The following is a 13,958-nucleotide window of genomic DNA, read 5'->3' as shown; positions in this document are numbered from 1 at the left end:
AGGAAAGTATGTTAGCTTATGCCTCTCCCTCGTATAAAATTGGAATAATGATTACCGATCTAGATATCAATTTCCTGTGGACAAATCCTTCTCATTGTTCTACAAAAACTCTCTACTAAAACAACAATCAACTTTTATTATCTCGCAAAGCACTTCTAGTTTTATTCTTGCAAAGTAGTTTTATTCTTGTTCTAGGTAAAGAAAACATTGGTGTGCGTAGAGTTGTATCAGTGGTCGATAGAACTTGAGGAGAATATAAGTTCTACCTTTAGCTCCTCATTGGATTCAACACACTTACTTATCGAAAAAGGCTACAAATGATCCCCTATACTTGTGGGTTATCAAGGCCTTTTTTGGCACCGCTGCCGAGTAGCAATAGCGTAGGGTGAACATTCTTGTGTGCGCTTGTTGGCTTTATCTCTAAGTAGATTTTATTTCTTATTCTAAGTTGTTTTATATCTTTAGTTATGGATATGGAACACGAAATAGCAAAAAAGGTGTACTTGCTACTCATGGAGATGGGGAACCTCCTAAAACCCTCGATGATGCTTATGTGGAGAACATTAAATACTACTTTGATAATCCTGATAAATCCCCATTCAACTTGATAATGGGAGATACTTTGGATCACATAGAATACTCTAGGGATTATCGCTTGTCTCAAAAAGGGAAACACTTACAGGGTCAAATTAAAATATTGTGTTGGTATGCTTGGAATTAGTGCTTAAAGTATTATTATACTCACTGCTCTAAGATGGAGGCTCCACACCTTCCCTTTCAATGTGAATTTAATGTTAATGAAACCTTGGCTTCTTATGCTAATGGTGTATATGATTACTATGATGTGGAGCAAATAGAATAATTTGTTGCTTAAGGATGCCTATGAAATTGCTTCTTTGTTTGAATTGTATGAAAAGTGTGATGATGCCCTTTACGGATCTGAAAAAATTTCCATACTTAAATATTGCTATTAAAACTATGACTCTAATTCTTATATTAATGAGCACATTGAGAAAGTATTCGTTGTGCAAGAAGAGAATAACATTTTGCAGGAATCTATGGAAGAACAAATAGCTGAAACTATGAGCTCATTAGATGAAAAGATGAGGAGGAGAGCAAAGAACAAAACGAGGAAGAGCGGATTAGCTACCCTTGCCCACATTCTAATGAGAGTAACTCTTCAACTCATACATCTTTTAATTTACCTTTGTGCAAGGCTACGACCCCTTGGATTAGTTCGAAATATCCCTTTTTGATGAACTTGATGCTTGTTATGCTTATGGACATGATGCCAATATGAAAGATGCTTATGGAGATGAACTTGTTATAATTCCTTATGTTAAAAATGTAATTGTTGCTATTGCACCCACACATGATAGTCCTATTATCTTTTCGAATTCTCCCAACTACACTATATTGGAGAAGTTTACTCTTATTAAAGGATTACTATTGCACATGATGATTTTGATGAATATAATATGCATGTGCTTGCTGCTCTACTTGCAATTATTATGAGAGAGGAACTACATCTCCATCTCTCTATGTTTCTAGCATGATAAAATTGCAAGAAACCGCTTACACTATGTATCGACCTTTATTACGTGTGCATGAATTGTTCTTTTATGACATGCTGATGCATAGGAAGAGAGTTATACTGCATTGTTCTATGATGTATGTTGCTTTGTGATCACTACTAAATTATAAATCACTGTTCATTAAAATTGGCTTTGATATACCTTGGAATCCGGGTGGATCAGTTACTTGAGCACTTTATGCCTAGCTTAATGGATTTAAAGAAAGCGTCATATGGGAGACATCCCAAAAGTTCTAGAGAGTCATTTTATTCTATTATGTGCTCATAAAATTTCTTAAAAAATAGAGGGGAACCTAAAACTTAAAAAAAGTGAAGTGAGAAAGACGAGCACCGTTGAAGTGGGGGACATCCTTGAACTTTGTTCGTGCACATGGAAACTGTCGGTGTACAAAAGTAGGGGCCCCTTTTTTACCCCTTTACTTGTGCACAGGCAGTCGTAGCCCCACGCCCTAGCCACGCTTGGCGGGCCAGAGGAAGCAAAGACGCAAGGCAACCAGAGCAACGCCAAGCCAGAAACACAAAGAGCAGAGGGGCGAGGCGAAATCCCCCGGCAAGGTCCTTGCCCCGAGCCTTGGTTCCCATGTGGTTGATGGAGTTGGAACTCTTGGGCTCAAGGGTGGCGGCTCTGCTGGTGTTGGGCAAGTTGCCCCGGCAAGGTTATTGCCGGGGCCGGGGCAACTTGCCCAACACCAGCAGAGCCGCCACCCTTGAGCCCAAGAGTTCCAACTCCATCAACCACATGGGAACCAAGGCTCGGGAGGCACCTCCATGGTGGCATGCAGATCTTTGTGAAGACCAGAAGCACACAAGACCATGTGATAACCAGAAGACGATGATCCTTGGCAAGATCCTTGCCGAGGATACCCACGAGACCCCCCGGTAAGACCCTTGCCGGGGACGCCCACGATGCCGTGGCAAGACCCTTGTTGGGGCCCGACAAGACTCTTGCCGGAGACATCCGCGGGGCCGCAGCCAGGCCCACATTCGCCAAGACTCCACCACCGTTCCCATGCAGCTGCCAGCCCACCAACTAGGCAAGCACCTGCGTGGCGATGTGCGGCCTCTAGGCCAACTCAGCAAGCACCTGCGTGGTGGCATGCAGATCTTCGTGAAGACTCTGCCACCGCACCAACTCAGCCAGCCAGCCAGCGTGGCACTACACGCCTCGTCAACTCGGGCGCGCGTCGAAGCCAAGCGAGGCGGCGACAGTTGGGACGAGCTTCCTTGCCGTCCCTGATAAAGCAAGAAGGGCACGTCGGCAACGCATTAAATGCGTTTGTCCTACGGTGCCAGGAGATAGACTCGACTACTGTACAACTTTCCACCTCCTGTGTGCCACTGTGGCAGCCCCTTTTGACTATAAAAGCAGGCCCGCGGCGTACTGAGGAAGGATTCGGACTTTTTGGACCCTGCATGCTTTGTAGCTAGTCCAAGAACACTAGATAAACATAAACCAGCAGGAGTAGGGTATTACGCATCACTTGCGGCCCGAACCTGGATAATCCCCCTGCGTTGATCTCTCAATCCCGCTCTTTCCACAGCCCCGCGCCCGCCAACCGTAGCAAAAGGGATTCCTCGTGGTCTTGTAGGTGTCGTTTCACCCGACATCTTTGGCGCGCCAGGTAGGGGGCGCAAGCCGTGGAAATCTGGTTTTGGAGCCGACGCAGCGACTCTTTCGTGGGGATGGCTCGAAGGGGGAGGGCAACATCGGTCAGCCACCCTCTGGTGCCGTCCGCAGCTTCGACAGCCATCCGCGTGGCCCCGAAAAGCTAAGTCATGCAAAATTTTGGCTAATTTCATTGATATAAGTCTGCCTTCCACGGAAGATCTCATTCCTTGTATGGGAAACCTGCATGCAATGGGACCCTTCCGCTATTGGCAATGCCCTTGTCTCTGTCTCGAGTCCGCTCGACAATTCATGTGGGCGTGCTGAGAACGGTAAGGTGGACTACCCGCTACTAGCAGCGCTGTTGTCCTGTTCTGAGTCCGCTCGACAGTTCAAGCGAGCGCGCTGTCAGCGGCAAGGTGGCTTGCCCTGCAGCAAGCGCCCTCCCGGCAGGGTGCTAAGGATCCGTCCTCAAAGCACCACGGCATGGGTTTACGCGCCAGCAGCCTTATCTCACCAAGCATAGGGTGCAAACTTACAAAGAAAGATCTAACGGGAAGATAGCATGCGTGATATTCAAGTACTGCAGAGTTATATTACATCAAATAATCATCGCGGTTCTAACTTAAGATAAAATTGTCTTGGTTTTGAACTCGCAGCGGCGACGAGAAACGGGGTGCCTAGTCCCAGCGCTAGCCCTCCACCCTCTCAACTCCATCAACGCAGTCGATGATGGGCTTGATACGCTCCTTGAGCACCGCGAGATCCGCCTCATCCGGCAAGCTCTCCAACGCATTGGCAAAGTTGACGGTGGGGTTCCAGAACGCCACCTTGGTGAGCACCTTGGTCAGGGCGCCCCGGTAGAGCCTCCGGGACTCATTGGCCAGATGAGTTGCCCGGTTGGAGCGGAGCTGCTCCAGGGCTCCAAGAACACCCTCGAAGAACAGGGTCAGTTTGGCGTTGGGACTCACGTTCGGCTCCGGGGCGTACCTCACATTCGGCATCCCCATGGCAGCCAGCTTCGTGGTGATCCTACCGGCGACGTCGGCGAGGCGGCCGACCCAATGGTTTATGCCCTCCACGTACTCCTTGTGTTCGGCGGCATCATTCCTTCGCAGCTGCCTCTCCTCCTCTAGGTCCTTGGTCAGGGTCTCTTCCCGGGCCCTGACCTCCGAAAGCGTCCCCTCAAGACCCTCCAACTTCAGCTTCAGGTCTTTGATGGAGCCGTTGGCCTTGGAGAGCAGCTCGGCCTTGCTGACGACTGCGGCCTGCGCCTCCACCAAAGCATCGTTGATCGTGTCCTTCTCCTTCGCCAGCTCCAGGACCTGTTCCTTCAGCCCATCCCATCCCTTTCCACTTCCAGCTCCTTCACCTTGCCGGCATGGACTAGGGCTTGAGCATCGAGTGCCTCCTTGTGCCTCTGCTCCAGCTCCTGGGTCCGTTGCACGACGAGCTTCTCGGCCTCCTCATCCTTGCCGCGGAGTGTGGCGGCGAGCGCCTCCTCACGAGCGGCAAGGTCCTCCTCCTGGGAGTTCAGCTCGGCCTGGTGCTGGTGCCGAGCGGCCTCATCCTTGGCGGCCTGTTCCCTCGCCACCTCCTGGGCCTTCTCGATGTCGGCCTGCTTCAGGACAAGCTCCTACTTGCGCTCGGCTAGCAGATCCTGGGCAACCTTCAGTTCATCATGGGCCTGGCGGAACCAGGCCTGCGTCTCGGCGACGCGCTCCTCGAGGTCCACCTCCGCCTTGTACACCGCCGCCATCCTAGATTTTACCTTGTCCAGGCGGGCACGGTGAAGCGCCTGGAGCTTCTAGAAGCTGGCGCTCATGGCCCGAAGGAACTGCTCCTCTTCGGAACCACCGCCGCCAGCGCTCGGTTCGTCAACAACCTCGAGCCCGGTGGCGGCAAGCACCTCGTTGTCAAACACCTCCCCCTCGGTTGGCGCCCTAGTACCCGCCGTTCCTGGGAGATGGACGAACAGGTCGTCGGCCACCTTCAAGTATTTGCCTGAGCCAGAGGCAGCAGAGGAGGAAGGTTGGTCGTCGACCACCCCCTCCTCAGTAGCGGCCTTGCCGGCCTCCCCGGCAGGCCCTTGGTGGCATGCTCAGTGGCGGTCTTGGCGGCCTCCTCGGCGGCAATCTTGTCGGCCTCGGCCTCGGCGTCCCTGGCGACCTCCTCGATGACGGTGTCGATGTCCTCCCGGCCCGCCGAGGAAGGATCTGGATACCAAGAAGGGGGATGAGACGGAGCCAAGGCCTAGGTTCAAAAAAAAGAAGAAAGAACAGGGACAAAAGGTGAACAACTTACCCGCACCAGGCTGAGAAGAAGTGGCGCCCTCCCCGCCAGCGTTCGTTGCCGGGGCAGAGCCACCGGCACCCAAGTTCGCTCCCTCCTCCTCCATATGTGTGGGCTCGTTGGTGGGTGCCCTTGCCGGGGACGCCCCTCTGGGCGGCGTAGTCGAGGGGGGTGGCGTGTTGGGAGTGGCCCTTGACGGCTCCTCCTGCTGCCGTTCTCCTCCTACAAACCCGACAAGGTCAACATCAAAGATCCATGCCCCAAGGCTCATCAGTGAAGGAGTGAGTGGTGGACTCACGCTGGGGGCTGAAGCGGGGGCTGCGTCGGGGGCTGCTGTCCCGGCTGCTCTCCACCACCAGAGGCGTACCTGAAGTACCCACCGAGGGCTTGTCGCCCATTGAAGCCTTGGCCCTCTTCACCACCCTCTGTGCCAGCGTCTCCGTGTCCCTGTGAAGATGACACCAAATCAAGGGAAGATAACGCAGGCGTAAGGTCAGGAGATGATGGGGGACAAAATACTTACTCTTCCTCCACTAACTTCCTCTTCCTCGCCGGGCTGAAAGATCCGAGATCAAACTCGGCCTCCAAGATGTTGTCCGAAGGGGAAGGGGATGGGGTTCGGTATCGCTTGGACGAGGAGGAAGCAGTCACCGTCCCTTTCGCCACCGCGGCCTTCGCCGTCTTCTTCGCTGTTGCGGCCTTCATCGCCCTCGTCTCACGCACAAGCTGCTCCTAGGGCGGCTGCCGCTGCGTGATCCTGCTAGGCCGGACCGGCTCACCAGAGCTGGCCCGCCATAGGACGCGCTGCCTCCCCGCGACCGGGGGGTCGTTCACCTCGACCTGCTCTTCGGACGACTCGTCGCCCGCATCTTCAACAAGGGGGGCCTCGGCATTGGCACCGCTGGCCTCCCTAGCAGACTCCGCCCACTGGGCGAGCTCCCTCTCCTCCACGGCCGCGTCGACCTCATCCTCCTTGCCGCCAGCGCTGCCGGCCTCCCTGGCAAGCGCCGCCTCCGCCGCCCTGGCGGCGATGTAGTCCAGCTCCGCCTTGGTGGTGTCTTGGATGAGTAGCGGCTCGTCGCGGACATAAGCCTCCAACAAAGTGTCAAAGAACTCCTGCACCTTCTCCGCTGGCGGCTCGGCCCAGGCCGGGTCAAGGCCATGCGCGTTGAAGTCCGGCATCATGGCGATGATGGCGGACTGGCGAGAGTTGCTCAGCGGGACCACTCCCGCCGGCAACCCAAACAGTGGCCCCTTGACGGCCTTGCCGGCTTTCGTGGTCCTGCCGGTCCTCTCAGCCTTGCCGTCACTGTTCACGTCGAGCTGGAAGAGCCTTTGACAGAAATGGGCATGCCCCATCACCGTGAAGTTATGCTTCAGGCCAGGGCGGAGCCTCATGACGTCGGCCGCATTCCTGAAGTCCCAGGCCGACCTCCCCTTGTTGTGCAGCAGGGCGATTCGGCGACGGATGAAGTCCGCCTCAATCATCTCGAGGGTGAGCCCGACCATGGTGAGGCGATGGATCCTGGTGGTGGTGATCGAGAGCTTCTTGTCGTTGGCGTCGAGGTCGCTCCAGTCCCCGCGACGGGTCGGCGGGCTCTGACGAACCCGGCAGAACTCCTGCGGGTCCTTCTCCTCGATCCAGCATCACCGGCCCCGCCACTCCTCCCACCTCTCCTTCTGGGCACCCTTCGGGTATGTGCCTTTCTCCTGGGTCCTCGGGATCCAGGCGATGCTCCCAGAGATGGCGCCCCCTGGTTGGATGCGAGGGTAGAAGTAGTGGCGGAAGAGCGCCGTGCTAGGGAGCACCCCGGCAAAGCCCTCGCAGAGGTGGGCAAAGAGAGCCATGCATGCCACGGCGTTCGGTGTGAGATCCAAAAGATGGAAGCCGTAGGTGTGCATGACGTCGTTGAAGAAGTCAGAGAAAGGGGGGCAGAGCCCGCAAGAGAAAAAATCGACGAAAAAGGGGTACCGATTTGGGCCGGCCTTGGCGAAATCGGCGGGGACGACGCGCGTGGTAGGGTGCCCCGTCGTCTCCCTCTCCCACAGGGGCAAGAAGTTCTTGAGGTGGATCGCATCGACCATCGAAGGGAAGTAGGCGAGCTGCGTCCACCGCACCACTGACTCGCTCTCCGGCGCCCCCCTCTCCCCGGCATCCTTAGCCGCTCCCTTGCCCCTGCTGGTTTTGGGTGCCATGGCGGCTGGAAGGGGGCGAAGGATCAAGAGCAATGGGGGCGCAGCGGCAGCAAGCAGAAACAAGAACTTTGAATCTTTCGCCTAAGGAAGAAGAGAGGAATGGCGGTTCCGAGATTAGAAGAGGCATAGAGGGTAAATGAGCAGCGCGCCTGCGGTTTTTCCTTTTTATGGGGAAGGCGCGGGCCGCCTCTTTACCATTTACCATGATGTGACACATGAGGGCAACAACCGCCCCACGCATGACCCCCACGTCACGCATTCAACATGGGTCATGGGGAAGCGCAACGAGCGAGGGAGTTACTGCAGTAAAAACTCCACTGCATGCGCGCCCGTGCACCGTTCTGGGCCTGGCCCAATAACGCCCCACGCTTATATGTGGCCCAGGCCCGGGGGCTCCTATCGTTGTACAAAAGTAGGGGGCCCTTTTTTACCCCTTTACTTGTGCACGGGCAGTCGCAGCCCCACACCCCTGGCCACGCTTGGTGGGCCAGAGGAAGCAAAGACGCAAGGCAACCAGAGCAACACCAAGCCAGAAACACAAAGAGCAGAGGGGCGAGGCGAACTCCCTCGGCAAGGTCCTTGCCGGGGCAACTTGCCCAACACCAGCAGAGCCGCCACCCTTGAGCCCAAGAGTTCCAACTCCATCAACCACATTGGAACCAAGGCTTGGGAGGCCCCTGCATGGTGGCATGCAGATATTTGTGAAGACCAGAAGCACACAAGACTAGGTGATAACCAGGAGACGACGATCCTCGGCAATATCCTTGCCGAGGATACCCACGAGACCCCCCCGGCAAGACCCTTGCCGGGGACGCCCACGATGCCTCAGGAAGACCCTTGCCGGGGCCCGGCAAGAATCTTGCCGGAGACATCCGCAGGGCCGCAGCCAGGCCCACACCCGCCAAGACTCCATTGCCATTCCCATGCAGCTGCCAGCCCACCAACTAGGCAAGCACCTGCGTGGCGACGTGCGGCCTCGAGGCCAACTCAGCAAGCACCTGCGTGGTGGCATGCAGATCGTCGTGAAGACTCTGCCACCGCACCAACTCAACAGCGAGCCAGCCAGCGTGGCACTACACGCCTCGTCAGCTCGGACGCGCGTCGAAGCCAGGCGAGGCGGTGACAGCTGGGATGAGCTTCCTTGCCGTCCGTGATAAAGCAAGAAGGGCACGTCGGCAGCGCATTAAATGCGTTTGTCCTACGGTGCCAGGAGATAGACTCGACTACTGTACAACTTTCCACCTCCTGTGTGCCACTGTGGCAACCCCTTTTGACTATAAAAGGAGGCCCGCGGCGTATTGAGGAAGGATTCGGACTTTTTGGACCCTGCATGCTTTGTAGCTAGTACAAGGACACCAGATAAACATAAACCAGCAGGAGTAGGGTATTACGCATCACTTGCGGCACAAACCTAGATAATCCCCCTGCGTTGATCTCTCAATCCCGCTCTTTCCACAGCCCCGCGCCCACCAACCGTAGCAAAAGGGATTCCTCATGATCCCGTAGGTGTCGTTTCCCCCGACAGAAACTTTGTGAACCTTAATCATAGAAAATTTTCAACAAAATTAATTATCCCTTCTACAAATCCATTGTATTATAAAAATAATGGAAACACTAATGCCCACACGTGTGGCACTTCTCCAACTCGCCCACACGCCTGCATCGCCGTTGATTCAATTTTGCACGAATCTTGACACCAGAAGACATATTTCATGTGCCACGTAGGACAAGGCCGATGTGTGGTGTGTAGTTAGTTCGCCCGCACGCTGTTTCTTCCTCGGACGACAGCTGTTACGAGTCGGGGCGTGCGGTGGAACCGCTGTTGCGCCCGCACGACTTCGGTTGCCGTCTCCCACGACTCGCCATTCGCTCCCCCCGTGGTTTCATTATTCCCCTTCACATTCAGTTCTCCCCAACCCACTATCCACAACAGTTCCATTCGATTGGGGAGAGAAGTCGTGAGGAGGAGGCAGCGGCGGCAGCGGAAGAGGCGACGACATTCGCGACCATTGTTGGGGTTCACCGGATCGGAGCGTCGTCGCCGGAGCAGCTGCAGTGAGAAGGTAAGGCTCCCTCCATGGTCACATTCCTCCGTGCGAAATCTGTCCCCCTCCCTCCGTGGTCACATTCCCCTTGAGTATTCTCGAGATTCCGGTGGATTCACGGCGCTCCGGTGTCCCTGTCGGTGGTGGAGTCGCATGTTTGCCATTTAGGGGCGGCATTGTGCAGTTCCGTCGCCATCGCGGTGGTAGTCATGCCGGCGAGGCTTGTCCGGTCGGCAACCACATCTGTATTTGCCTGTGCCTGTGCAAGCGATTTCTAGTTGTTTGTTCTGATTTTCCTCGAAGGCTATGGTCATCACTGTTTTTAGGGCATTTTGTTGTTGTTGAATTTAGGTTATGATAGTTGTGAATGAACCATAGATCTAGTTAGGTGCATCTCAAAGTGTAGGATAATGACAGTCATGGCAATTTCAACAACCTTGTTTTGTCACCAACTATCATCACTGATGGCAACTAATTTTCTGAATCAACTATGTCAGTTGCCATGTCATTTGTAGGATAATGTCAGTTTATGAGATCCAAGTCAGGGAGTAATTTTTGTGTATGATTTCTATATCTAGGTAGTTGCATATTTAAGTGTGTGATAATGGTAGTCACGGAAATTTCATTGCATTTGTTTGCCTACAACTATCCTCTAAGTGGCAACTAATTTTGTGAATCAACTATGCCAGTTGCCATGTCATATGTAGAGTAATGGCAGTTTGAGTGTACAATAGACTCACTATGTTGCCATGCTGATTTGTGATAGCTCAACATATTTGATTGCATTACATGGCAACTCATTGTTTTACGAGGCCAGAGTGCGAGTTGCCACATTATGTGTTGTACACTGGAAGTTGTCTGTCCTATTTGAAGTGCCTTAGCTGCCACATTTTTTGTTTGTTAACATGGCAACTTGAACCTAGTAGATGTGACCTGTACTTTGTATGAAGCCAATGTGTTAGTTGCCACATTACATGTTGTACAATCCTAGTTGGGTGTTCCTCTGTACTGCCTCATTTGCCACTTTTATTAGAGCCAACATGGCAACTTGATTCTGCTAGATGGCAACTGCTTCCTTAAGAAGCACACACATGTCCAGTTGCCATGTTTCTGCATTTGCTTTTTCATTTGATTATTTTTCCGCCTTTTTGTGCATGTTCAGCACATGGCAATTACTTCCTTTTCAGATGCTTAAACTTTGGGGCAACCATGGCAGTTTTCATTTTTGTTCATCGATGATATCCAGTGAATCGTTACTTCATGCATTTCTTTCCGTATCTGTCAGCTATGTTTTCATTTCACGCTAACGTGTTTTTGTTCTTACTGTAGCACAATTGCTCGTGGTGACCATCAGGATGATGATGATGACTTCATGGAGTTACCACCAGCAAATCATGCGACTGGTCGTACAAAAGATGGCGATGAGGTCACTCTCCCCCTATGTTTTAATTTGACATTGAGTTTTCAATCTTCTATTAGAACTAAATTTTTAATACATTGAACATGGCAACAAATGATCCTTTTTGTGTTATGCAGACGAAGAAACGTCAGTGCAATAGGGCTTCACAAGAACGTCTGACTATATTGACCGAGGGATTTACTGATGAGCAGAAGGGAGCTGCCGGTGAGATGGGGATGCATGCTCTGATGGATGTTCGGTGCAAGAACCTAGTAAATCATGTATGTGACTGGCTCGATGAGATATATGAGCCTACATCTAGGGAATTCGTGATTCCGGGACGTGGAAGACTGCCTTTGGATGAGGAATCTGTGTTCTGCACTTTGGGTGTGCCCCGTGGAGAAATCGAAGCGCCGTATGAGGTGAATAATAAGATTGAGGAAGCTTTGTTCGCCCGTTTTTTTCCTGGAATAGCATCCATGCCTAATACGACTGTGCTGGCAACTTCACTGGAGGGCATGAGAACACATGGCGAGGTATTTAAGATGAAGCTGCTCATGTACTTGATCTCAGCTGTCTTTGCGCCACATCTCTTCGCCCAAGCAACAAGTGCTTCCCTATCCCGGTGAATGCTCCCTCTCTATTTCTTTTTTCCATACAATCTTTTGATTTTGATGTCACGGAGAAGCTAGTCACTGCCAATTTTGATGTTTTGTTGAATGCTGATGCGACATCTTTTTTGTCCTGAATTTGTGTTGTGCAGGCGAAGCTGAAAGACGTTAAGAACATGAATTGGTGTAAATTCATCGCAGACTTCCTGCATGATGCATTCTCAAATAAGATGTACCAGAAGGGTTGTCGCTTGCACCTAATGGTATTTTCCCCCTACTCTTATGCAAATGCTCTTATCATGGTTCATTCTTTCCTGAATAAATTTTTATAGCTGTTCATAAGTGTGAACCAAATTGTTTTGCATTTTTCGGTATCTCTGTTTGGCCATATTCTGACAACCAACAGTTTTTGACTGAGCTTTTAACTGAATTTTCTTTTTCTTTTTTTGATGGCAACCGTAGGCGATCGTGCATGGCAACCCTTTTGTTTCATTTTTCTGTGAATCTTTACATGCCAAAGTGAATTTTGTTTGTTCCATGGCATCTGTAGTTGCTGCCTAGAAGGCAATTACATTTTCCTACAACACACATAGTGTTCACTTCCTACATTCATTCTCTTTATACAATCTGGATGACAACCATCATGTTGAGCTGGTGGCAGCTACCAGCATGACAAGATGGCAACTGCCAACATACCATGATGGCAACTAACATAGATAAATGGCAAATCTTTCTTCCTTTTTTTGCAACTAGTGACTCAAGGGAGGCTGCATAAGCTTTTTTCAACATAGCATGATGGCAACTAACATAGCTTGCTTTACTATGTAAACTAGCTCATGTACGTCGATCGTCTTGATCAGTCCACTGTCGACTTCACTGAGATAGGAGGCCCGCTGCCTCCACATAAGTTTGCCGTCTCTTCGTGGACGTACGATGCTGTCAAGGCTGTGCTTGCCGCAGACAGGATAACTGATACGAAATATGGGAAACTGCATGTTAGTTCTGCCTTCTTTATTGCACGACATTCTTGAATTTCGATGTTGGATATAATATGAAAAAATCCCCATACGACAACCATTTATGGCTAACAAGTCATAAATACCTTGGCAACCATGGTTATCTGCACATGGCAACCATGTTTGACCCCATACGGCAACTCCGCCGTTCCCTGTCGGAGCTCCTTTTTCCCTTTTGCAATCCATGAATTGTAGTCACTGCTCCTTATTTCTTTTGACATCATAGTGGTTTTTGTTGTTTTCAGCTGATGACCAAGCATGCTATAGATTATAGTGTGTTTGGTGGTCCACAAAACTTTGGCAAGTGGATGGATGTGCATTCAGCTCCATCTTGTCCTGCTGAGGTAATCAATGATGTTTATTTTGTTTTTTGAAATTATATTTTTCTTGCATTTTGATATCTCTTTATGGTTGTTTTGGCTTATTTTTCTTATGCACGTGACTCTAATATGTTTTGTTATTGTTAATTTTTGTTTTGTGCTTAGGCGAGGGCACCTGTTGAGCACCTAGTCGGGCAGTTTGCTTCCGGCATGACTAGCTTGCTCGGGAAGTTGGTTGAGGGTTGGACGACACTTAATGGTTCAGACAGCGACGCGGTTGCGAGGCAGTTCACATCATTTGTTGGAGAACGGACACATCGACCAACTGGTTGCCGTGGCCGGTACGACTACAACAGCTCTCAGGAACTCCCTGACATGCAAGATGAGCTAGGTGGAGATGCTGGTCTTGACAAGGACGATGACGATGACATGGAGAATGTGCAACATGAAACCGACGATGATGAACATGTTGACGTTCGTGTAGGTGGTAAGAATGATAAGGCTACACCAAAAGTTCCTCCACCGGAGGAAGGCATTGATCAAACTGTTGCGAGAGACACGGGGGTGTCGCTGTCAAAGAGGGGCAGGGCTCTAGAGGATGCTGGGCAAGGCTCTGCTGGCAAGAGGTGTAGGGCCGATCCCGTAGCTGCTAGGAGGAGGTTCGACGTCTATTTAGCGTTTTGTTTGTCCTTCATTTTTAACAGCACGAACCTGTTTTCATTTTTGCTAAGTGCGCCATAATTTTTGTGTCTCACACTTGGTATCTTTTTGCCATTTTTTCTACGTGCAGTGAGGCTACAACCGGTGGATGATCAGTTAAGAAGAAACAAGCACCCACGCCAACCCATGTTTCTGCCCGATTGAACAAGGGGGCTCCCA

The sequence above is a fragment of the Triticum aestivum genome, chromosome 2D (assembly GCF_018294505.1).
Source record: "Triticum aestivum cultivar Chinese Spring chromosome 2D, IWGSC CS RefSeq v2.1, whole genome shotgun sequence".
NCBI lineage: Eukaryota > Viridiplantae > Streptophyta > Magnoliopsida > Poales > Poaceae > Triticum > Triticum aestivum.
Note: the sequence above shows the minus strand (reverse complement) of the source record.